This window comes from Cupressus sempervirens, chromosome 5 (genome assembly GCF_028749045.1).
Source record: "Cupressus sempervirens isolate cs-2001-9-10 chromosome 5, ASM2874904v1, whole genome shotgun sequence".
Classification (NCBI taxonomy): Eukaryota; Viridiplantae; Streptophyta; class Pinopsida; order Cupressales; family Cupressaceae; genus Cupressus; species Cupressus sempervirens.
Window position 1 is genome coordinate 644,692,909 of NC_143122.1, and position 11,598 is coordinate 644,704,506.

At 32.5% G+C, this 11,598-nt stretch overlaps 1 pseudogene; it reads right to left on the reverse strand.

Moving 5' to 3' along the window:
- Positions 1–8,189: 8,189 nt before the first annotated feature.
- Positions 8,190–9,644, reverse strand: LOC149557558 (CST complex subunit STN1-like; annotated as a pseudogene).
- Positions 9,645–11,598: the final 1,954 nt, after the last annotated feature.

Sequence of the window (11,598 nt, forward strand, 5' to 3'; positions counted from 1 at the left end):
ACTCTTTTGGAGTGATTCTTTGTGAAAGGCCAACCTTGTTAAAGGTTGCAATACACACTGTTAAATGTGACCCTGTTAAAGAATTTCAATCACTTTTCTAAAAGTGAGCCTTGTTAGAGGACTTTAGACCATTCACTTGGAATGTCACCCAATTAAAGGATTTACAAATGATTGTTAGGTCAACCTTAATCCAAAGGATTTACCCTAGACTGATACAATTATTAGAGAGTAACAATAAAGCTTGATCTAATAACAACTCACAACTCCATTTGCAGATTACAAATCACTACTTTAGTCCTCCATTCTGCTTGGCCTTTAATCATTGTAGCTCTAATAGCTTGTTCACCCTTCAAGAATTCATACCCTTAAGCCTTCTTGCTTAACATGTCATTGTAGACTCTTCTCTTAGGTCACTTGATGAAGCAAAACTCTTGAATCCTTGTCTTCCTTAGGTTCTTTCACATGGCAACCTTTGCTTCTGACCAGCCATTCCTATAAATAGGAAATTAAGATCTTTTGCCACTCATTCTCCATCATCCAATTTAGGGTTAGGATATATTATGTAGGATATAATGAATCTACCAACTAGTAAATTTGAACTCAATTTTTGACAAATATTGGTCAAAATTTTGATGCAGGTTGGTCAAAATTTTGACTAAGCAGTTTGTGGTAATTTTTCTCATCAAAATTTTGACCAACCAATGTTTGGTCAAAATTTTGACCAATACATTCATCAAATTTTTTTAATTTTTGCTAGCTTTGATTTGTCAATGTTGGTTGAATTTTTTTTAGAATTGTTGAAAATTTTGACCAATGTTTGGTAAAAAAAAAATAATAATTGGTGGAATTTTTGACAAAGTCTTGGTAGAAAACTATCAAGAATTGCTCAAAATTTCCACCAATGTTTGGTCAATTTTTTTTAATAATTGGTGGAAATTTTAACCAAGTCTTGGTAGAATACTATCAAGAATTGGTTGAAATTTCCACCAATGTTTGGTCAAATTTTTTTTATGCTATATCAAGCAATTGTTTCTTATTCAACCCATTTAATTTGCAACCTTTTAAATCTCTACAAAGATAAAGTTGGAGCAGGAGAATTTTTCTTCTCAAAAGTGTCCTCTAATTATAAAGTGTCCATTCCATTATCTGTTGAACTAGATATGTCTTGTTTGTTGAAAAGATAATGCAATGGACACTTTACAATCAGAGGACACCTTTGAGAAGAAAAATTCTCCTGCTCCAACTTTATCTTTGTAGAGATTTAAATGTTTGCAAATTAAATGGCTTGGATAAGAAACAATTGCTTGATACAACATGGAACAAAGAAGAACATATACATGTAACATGGAGATGTATTTTTTGAAATGAAAGCATCCAAGAATGTAAGCAAAAGTAGAACTATTGAAGTGTAACATGCCTCATTATGCCTCATGCCTCATTTGCCAAAGTTGATAGAAATTTTTTCAACTGTAAATAATGATATGTTATATAATCAAAGTAACAAAGGAATTTCATATTCATGACAGTCAGTTTTCAAAGTATAGTACAGTACAGTACACAAGTTGAAGAAGAAAAGTATCCTAAACTGAACACCATTATGTGAAAATTATGCATTTTAGCCCACAAGAACTTTAGCACTAGAACAACTACTTTTGAAGTTTACTAAAAACGAGTAGGGCATAACATTTATATAGAATAGAGATAACAAAATTTCATTAAAATAGTTATAAGAAAGATCTCCTTTTCACTATTCTATGAAATTCTGCCTTCAGTGGTGCAAAGTTTAAGCATACCAACATTAAGATCACCCTCATCATCAACAACGTTAGGATCAGACCCTACCAAAAGTAGTTCCTATTGTCTAAGAGTCGGCCAAAAAACTTCACAAGGAGAGCATTACAACAAAAGGAGTGAACAAAATAACATGATACAATCTTAACTAAATTTATTTTCCAAAAATATTATTACAAATCATTTTGTGTAGATATAGGACCATATCATTGTTAAAAATTGGAAGCACACACCCACATGCAATTAGGTTGCCAGTGAAATATGCAAACATGGGAAACAGAAGGCCCCAATCCTTCTTTGAGCTTTACATTCATGTTTGCTCCCCTACTTATCAAAGCTTTTAAACTATTAGGTGTCCTAGTTACCAGTGTGAGTACAATACTGGGGTTCCCATCCTTGTCTAATACTTCCACATCTACTTTAGGATACTACAAAATGGATTCTACTAGTTTAGCATAACCTCTCATATATGCCAGATGTAAGGCAGTTTGGCCCTCAGCATTGCAGCCCTCAAGAAGAGCTCCAATTAAGCTTCCACTCTTTTCGGAGGAAGCTCTTGCTAATAAATCTCTGAAATATAAAGGGTATTATAACTTAAAAAATAGATTGAAGATGAATTATAATATTTAAATAAGTATTTTGGAATAATTTTAATCACCAAACCTATTCGACATCCCCTTCTGAGACCATCTAATGAAGAGCATTTGGGGTATCTTGTGCAAAGTCCAGGATAGATGAAGGAGATGGCTTTGTACCAATAGCCTCAAAATCCTTGGATGGATCATTGCCACAAACAACCATGCTCCCTCTCAGTTAGGAATGCCCAATAACATACTCTCCATATTTCAAGAATAACCATAAACCATACATACACATTTTCACTAACAAATGACAAAATCTACTTCCAACTTAAATCTTTGCATATAGAAAAGATGAAAATACAAAAACCTTAATGACCTAAGATTTTTAATGATCATATTAATGGAAGAGATATCTACATTATGCTATCTATATTATATAAAGGTATAGCTGATCCAACTTCATTTTGACCAAGCTACCATGAATGATTTTGTTCATTTCACGTGATAATGCTATTTTGCAAATTTTAATTCTACTCTTAAAGCAGAAGAGGCAAATAGCAATAAGTGGAACTTAGTACCATGTTCAAGAAACAAGCACCTTAAGCATACAAAATAATTTCATTATGCAACCATTACCAAAGGAAAAGTCTAACAATTAAATCCAAAGAAGTTTGCTGCAAAGTTAAAATGAAAATTTATCTTACTTCTCTGGGCTTGTAGGAGGAGTAAGGGGGATCCCCTGCAGATGATGCAAAAAAATAGATAAGATAGCATTAAAAGTAGGCCTTTTTGAAGGTTTGAACTATAGAAATTCACTAATCATCTTCCATAACTCTCTTGTGATGCCCACACCAACTGCACTGGCATATTATGGCGGTTGCCTCCGTGCCTTGACAACAATCCTGTAGATCTCTTTTGAACTTAATCCTACCCACCTGTAGAAAGAACCTAGTTAGTCATGCAACACAATTCTCCAAACTCAAGGCCACTATGGTCAATATGAAAAGCAGTTCAAAATTAAGACCTAAAACAAACAATGACTAAAACAATAATGCAACAGCTTACAAAATTGCTCCACTGCACATTTCAACCAATGTGCAGCCAAAACTCCAAGCATCAAACTCTGCATAAATCCCACATTCCATCATCCCAAAAGATGTTCAAAGATGATTTTTTTAGTGGTTCCCATGCTTTAGGGGCTGTATAGTGAGGATCCAACATAGTACAGTCAACACATGAATGTGTCTTTGTAGTTTCATCCTCTGGCAATGAACGAGCCTTTCTACATTGAAGTTTCTTAAGAATTTCTAGTAGACCAAAATTAGAAACAACTACCTGTCCTTTTGCATCCAAAAGAAGATTAGATGGTTTCAAATTCATGCATGCCACACCAGCTACATGAAGTTCTGTGAGGCGATGAGAAATATCTACACCATATCTGCATAAGAGTAAATAAGATTAATAAATTAATATTAACCAAAGGAAAAATTAAAAGATCCATTTAAAAAGCAATCTATAAAACCATCTTTCTCACTTCCACAACCACCTTATTAGACAAATTCATCCATGAAATTTTACTAAAACTATAGTTTACCAATCACTAAAAAGCTATAAACAAACTTAAAGTATCAGAATATTTCAAGCTATCGATGAAAAGTAGGGCAAAAGAAGCAATCAGAGGATTTTATTCCTCTTAACATATTCTATTTTCTAAATATTATCAACCAAGAGAAGTAAGACGATAGTGCCCCAGAAAAAGATGTAGTCTACAATATTTCCTAATAAAAGTAAGTATAATTGTCAATCAAGAGTTTATTTCCTAATTATTTGGCTAGTCATTTATTATGCATTATAATTGGTAATTTCCCATCGGTTTCCATCTAGTATATACTGCCAAGTGGTCATCTTAACTACTAGTGGCCTACTATGTATTGAATCATTGATTCATAGTTGAGGACTCATGGTTGACTAGTAGACTAACAAATGAATATTGTAATCATTGCATATCAGTTAATAATAAAGAATGTCAAAGATTGATAATGGTGTATCTGTCAAGTACTATTGTAAACATATAATTGAATTTTTTTTGTAATTCCATTTGCTTTAGTAATTGGTAGAGTTAGGAAATAAAAATTTGGTGCCCTTGCTGATATTAATCCTAAGAAATATCAAAAACATGAAGCATGGAATCTAGAGAATCTATAGTCTTGGAATCCAAAGAACCATGGTTTTCCCATAGTGGAAAAAAGGACTACAACCTATTTTCCATTAAACACCCCAAAACTGGTAATGCACAGTCAAGTTTGAAAGAATTAAATAAAACACTCACACAAACTAAAAGAACTAAATCTAATGCATATACAATGGAGAAAAAAAATGTACAAACTATTCCATCCAACAAGATCACAACAACACTACTATTTGCTTCTAAACAAGGCAAAAACTAGTAACTGTTATTGTAGAATCATGCACAGTGTGCTGCAACCGTACTATGGCCATACAATAATGAATGTCAAACCTTGTTTAGGGTTTCTCAAGACTTGAATAGCCTTCATCAAGGTTGGTGTGTTGTGTTAGGGCCTTTTTAATCACCTAATTTAGTGCAAACCTTTACAAAGGAAAAGTTTCTTATATGTAACTGTGATCCAAACTCAAAAGTCAAGAACAACATTTCCAAAAACAAAATATAGATATCACACATGACATTTCCAACTAGAAAAGGCAACTCCAAAGTAACTAACCTTAATATAGAGTACTAGTTCTTTGTAGGGCTGCCATGATAGGCAAAGAATGATCCTTTTGTGTCCCTGCAATGCTCGTAGTATTCCTTCCTTTCAGAGTCATATAAAACTACAAATTGGTAATGGGAATGTGGCATTTGTAGATTAAACTCATCCTTGAGTAGATTGAGCTACAACCTGTTAGTGAACAACACAAATTTAAGAACATTGTATGGAAGCCATAAATCTTTAACAAACTCTTCCCTCAAACCCTCATAGACATCAGATTTATCAATTGTCAAAAAAAAATTCTTCAACAATTTTGAGGGAAAATAATTGATTACATTCAGGAACATTTTTGAAAGCTCCCTCATGATTACTAGCAATATCACATCATATAAACTGAGTTATATCCAACACAAAGTCACTAATATATATTGTAAACCTTGGGATTGTCTTAGTTGATCACACGTTGCCAAATTGTTTAGAATCTAAGATTTTCTTGTTCAAGAGAGAATATGATGCTTGGTATTTTACTCTACATGTTGGAATGGTCATAAAACATAGACAAATAGTAATCAATTTTCCCAATAAGGATTTGTTGACACGTTGAAAGAGATGCAATTAGAGTACTAAAAATCAACACATGCAATGTCTGTATATTCACGCACCTCCCTGTTACACCCCTCTAATTATGGTTGTGCTTTTTCTGGGCACAAAATAATAATGCAAAGGCATGATGTTGGTGCTCTACTAGAAGTAGAAGTGGTGCCCATGGTGGTGGTAGATGTGTTTGGATACATAGGCCACAAAGAGAGCCTATTGTGCTTTGAAGTGCATCTTCATCTGATTTAGCTATGGATGCTATCATGATTTGCCTTGCCCTCTCACTTTGCAATTTTTTCTCCTCCACAGCTCCAAGTATGGCCTTTATTTCTTTATTTATTTCCTCAGTGGTTCCATCACAACCCTTGGCATTGTGATAGAGGATGCGTGCAAGGTGGTACTTGAGGTGGCTTATGCCAATATTTTTCACTTTTTCACATTCAATGCAAAAAATTGACCTGAGTTCTAATCCTTGATAGGCATCCTTTCAAGCAGGGTCTCTAGCTCTTGGAGAATGAGTGCCTATAAATGATGGTCGACATTGACACTAATGGGGTAGAAACCTAAATTTGATTTGGTTGTAGAACCTGCTCTATTGTCCTTAATGCAAAGTTGTTGCAAACGGACCTGAAGAAGTTTGGGAGAGCTCTGTTTTGCTAGAGGAGCAATTGAGAGCAAGAAAAATGAAATGTAAATGAACTTTTTCTCCATGGGACTTTAGTTTTACTGTGGCCTAGTTTTTCCCTTGGACTTGTTAAAAAACTTGGTGAGTTTTAATGGCAAGTTTTTAGCTGAAAAACTTTCAGAGCAAAAAAAACTTGTTAGAGTACTCTCTGAGTTTTACATCTATGATGGAGAATGGTTGACAACAATATACTATTGAATCAAATAACATGCAAAAGAGGCTATGGAGTGTCTAAGGTAAACAAGATGAAGCTAATAATGATAAAAATATAGTTTATGATTGAGCCTTTCAAAGGTTCCCCATAACACAATCATCCTATAGCTCAAATATAGAGCTTATACTCATGATATTCTAAAACAAATTCAAATTCTTGATCTCAAACAATGTCTAGGTATTCTTCCTATTTCATCAAAGGTGGTAAACATAGAGTATCAAAAGTTAATATTTTGAACTTTGAAACTAAAAATAATCTCATTTGGAAATATCAAGATTAGACAATAACCAAAAATAATAATCATCATTAGCTTCAAATGAAATGCAGAAACATTAAGAAAAGACAACCCTATTGCTGAAATGTGGACCCACTTGAGGCCAACATCCACAATTAAAGAATGTGATTAATAAAATAATTTATGTGACAACAAGAATATTTCTTAATTGCATGTTTGGCAATTATAAAGATATTGCTGCCACAATAACACTGAGTGATACATGGAAAGAGGGATAGATATTATTGATGGAGTATAAACTCTTCAATCACTTTACCTCAAAATTATCGAGCATAAATTTGAGTTTACAAGAAGCCTTACCAATGATGTAGTGACTAGATACATATATGCAATAATCATTGGAAGTGCCAAAGTGGTGCATAGGAAAGATACTCCTTGCAAAGACCTAAATGTTTCTGTGTGATATCCCAACAAGGGTCATATTATTTCTTAGACTTGGCAATTAAAGGCCTATGAGACATGAGGTGGGAAGTAATAGATTGCAAAAAATACATTAAGGACAAACAATGGGAGAAAGTTCACCTTAATGGTATTCGCCAACTTTTCAAATCAACAGGGAATCCATTAGCAGTGTACGACACCATGCAGTCCATGATAGAATGGAGTGATCAAATACATAAATAGAAATTTTTTTGAAATGGATGTGTATAATGCATATTCAAAATGTAGGATACCATTACTGGGAAGAAGCACTACAAACTACTATACACATTCTCAATTAATGTCCTAGTGAGTGTTTGCAAAATACTACTCCTAAAGAGTTTGGACAGGTCTTAAGCCTACCATTAATTATTTTTGTATTTTTCGGTCTTTCTTTTGCACTAGTTAAACATAACACTAAAGATAAACTAGATATAAAAAGTTATAATCTCAACTTTTTTGTCTATAGTGAAAAATCAAAAGCATATTGCTTAATTGATGTAACTACTGATAAATTAGTTGTTAGTAGAGATGTAATTGCTCATTAAAGAAAAGACATCTTACTTTGTAAAGTAGGAATCAAAATTTGAATTTCATGTATTTAAGGATGTTTATCATAAGGGTAACTAAAATACTCTGTAAAAATATTATGATTTATGAGCAAGCCTAACTTTCAAAAATACAATGAACACAAGTTACCAATTGCCAAAATAGAATTCACCTTTAGATTACCCTCGCGACTTTAAAAAAGATTGTTTGTTAAAAAATATATCAAAATAGTTTTTAATGGATAGAAAAAGACCATAAAACATTCTAATGCAACATTTACTAGTGAACCAAAGATAGATACTCGAACATCAACTTCATTCCATTTGGGTCATAAAGCATTGTGCTTAGGAGGAAAAGAAGCAGGTAAGTCATAGCACTGCACTGCAAGCCAAATGCAATCCATCCAGTGATAAATCTCAGAATTGGGGTCTCTCTCAACCAGAACAGATTTCACTGTTATCTGCAATCAGAAAAAAATTGTAAGTGATGGAAATTCTCACAATTAAAAGTTTGGCATATTTTGCATCAAAAGAATGTGCATCGGGATATTTTTTTAGGGAAAATATAGTATTTACTTCTAAAACATATTTGTTTTAGCATATATGTATTGTTATATGAAAACCCACTGTATAATGATATTAGATGGGCATGGAATTTTTTTTTACTATTACAGCCTACTTGATGAAATCCTAAACTAAATAAAACATGGGTGTGTTCATTTTATTTTTAAACACTTCTATCTAAGACAATTAGACATGTCCTTTTGAGAATTTCTATAGACATACCAACAAAGAGCTTAGAATTTCTCTCTTTCAATTCTACTTCATTTTTTATTATCTACTACATCATTAATATGTTAATGATTTGTTACTTCCTATAACATTGTATGAAAGCCAAAGATTATTTAAGATTAAAGATTTTGATGACAAGAAAGGGAAGATTAGTATTTTTTATGGGAATAATTATCCTCAACTAACTAGGTTTTGAACAAAATTTTCAAAAATGAGGTTTGCCAGTCAACAAATTCTTGAAAAGATATTCAATGGCAATTCCTACAAAGTGTAGGTAATGTCATATAATGATTTATATAGTTTAAGTTATTGACATTATGTTTTTCTAAAAATTGGCCTCCAACACATTACTCATTGTACCTCCAACTGAAAGCATTAGATACAATTTCACACAGATTCTTTTTACTACTAATCATTTTGTAGTGATGCTAAACAAGAAATATTTGTCAATGAACTTGAGTAGATCTTGCAAGCAAGTTTATTTTAGGTATCATGAAAATTTGACAGTGTTCTTAATCAACATATCTAATGTTAAAAACAAGGCATAATAGACCATTGATCTTTAAAACCCCATAAAAGTACCATACCTACAATTGCTTGTTGTAAATAGTAACCCTACCCTACAACCTCACCAATCAACCCAATTGCACATGTTCATATTGTTCAAGAGCCAATGCAGCAAAACATTCTAATTGAGGCTTTTGAACCCTTGAATAATAAATGGAAGTATGATGATTGAGCCAGAGAATGCATGGGACACAAGTGTTGCCAACATCTACCAAAAATTTAAGAAACTTTTCTTTTCTTTCCCTGCTAAAAACCACACCCACCATCTCCACATTCTTAACAAGCTGACCCTTTCTCTAGAAAGTGTCTGGGCATCCCAATGAAGTAGGGTTTTGTAGGGAAAGGATATCAAATGCCAAAATCTTCACATGTGAGAGATGCATAGGTTCTAAGCCTAATTCCCACATTGATCTACCTTTACCCATCAAAATCTAGTTTACTAAGATGGATAGTCATAAAATGTCATACACTAGCACTTCCAACAATGAGGTGCAATGTCTATGCTAATAGTAGCATATGTTGTATGATATTTTTTGACATTTTGAAAAAGGGTAGTCTATACTTGAAATTCAAAAGAACCAGGTATTCATATGCTAGCTAAATTCAATAATGTGTAATTGAATACTCCATACACCTATAATGAGTTGACACCTTTTAGCATCTCTATTTGAGTCCTTATCACAATCTACAGTGAAAAACATCACAACATGAGAAATCTATCTATTACTATATAATGTACAACATGGGTGTCCTTTAGAAAATAATATAATACTTTGCATACAGTAGCTAAAGTAAACTAAAATTATTGATGAAAGCATCATGATGGTATTAATAGCACCAAACTCCCCTGTATAGGTAGTAGGCTATTAGCAAAACAAATTCTAAGATGATGAGGGAATCTGTCAATAATTAATGCAAATCAAAACAAACTCTAAGTTGAATACATAGGCAGTCAAGCTATACCAATTGTAGACCAAATCAATTTACTTATGGCAGTTTTATCAAATCTTGGGCCATTTGTATAATGATCATGATGAAATCAAGATTTGAAACAATTTTGTGACATTACTTTCTAGCCATGAAGCAATCTAACCAATCTATTGTAAACTTTAAATATCATAGCTTAATGGAGATAGGAAATTCAAAGCAAGAATTGAATAAAATCTTCTAACCCCCGAAGAGAATAGATAGTCAGTTACTACTATAGCTCTTCTTTATGACTCCACTCCCTTTAACTATTTCTTTCCTTTATTTTCTGCAGTTGTCATCTTAAAACTTTAAAGTTTTTAATTTCTTAAGCTAAAATCAAGAACAAGATGATTGAAGTAAATTATATATGTAAATGAATTTTGTATATTAAAATATGCCATACGTGATCTCTTATACCATATTTCTAGCTAGGTTTAATGAAATTGAGAATTGTACCAAATTTCAAGCAGGTATACAGATGTACATACAACACCTTTGATAGCCTTGCAGCAACCGTAGACCAAACTGCCTTACATCCATTCATATTTAACTTAACATTTATTCTCCAACCCGAGGATTTGTCAATGAACAACAATCACTTATTTCTCTATTAAAACTAATTGAAAACTAGCGCCACCAAACCAAGATGCTTTTGATTTAGTATCTTAACATATTCAAGATAATGGATCTTAGAATCACCAGTGCATAGAATAGATACAACAAAATTAATTATCAAAAAATATAAATATGACTTATTTTAGAGTATTTAAAGAATTGTTTACATAATATCTTTATAGTATATTTGACTTATTTCTGAAGATTCATTTGCATAGCATGAAAGATCATTGAGTCCTCACCATCATGGTTTTTGTGGGATTAGATTTCATTAATCATGAGGAAGATATCTATGGTTTGTGTAAGATTTTTGAAACCCTTGCTAGGTAACTAGTAAAAAATTCTAATATTATGGAATTTGAAAGTAAACTCAATAATCTTTCATTTGGTTTTGAATTTGCATTGGGAAGTGGTTCCATGTGAGAATGTCATGATGCCCTAGTGGTTTAAAATAGTAAGATCTGTGTATTCTAGTTGTAACAAGTCTTATTAGTCAAAAGAATACTATATAAAGGTTTGTGAACAATGACAACAGGTTAATAAGGAAGAGGAAAATTTAATGGGTGCTCTATACTCTTGGGTGGATGTTCCAATGAAGATAAACAATATAATTTGCATGAAAACTTCAGCTTAGTTGTCTAAATATTGACAATAATTTTGGACCATTATTTTTTTGTGAAGTTTTATTCACCAATTAATTAAGGATTATGAATTGGAAGGACTAAGGTTTCCTTATGTTGAAGATTCCAAAAGTTGAGATTAAATGAAATCTCATTAACATACTTTGAATGTTAA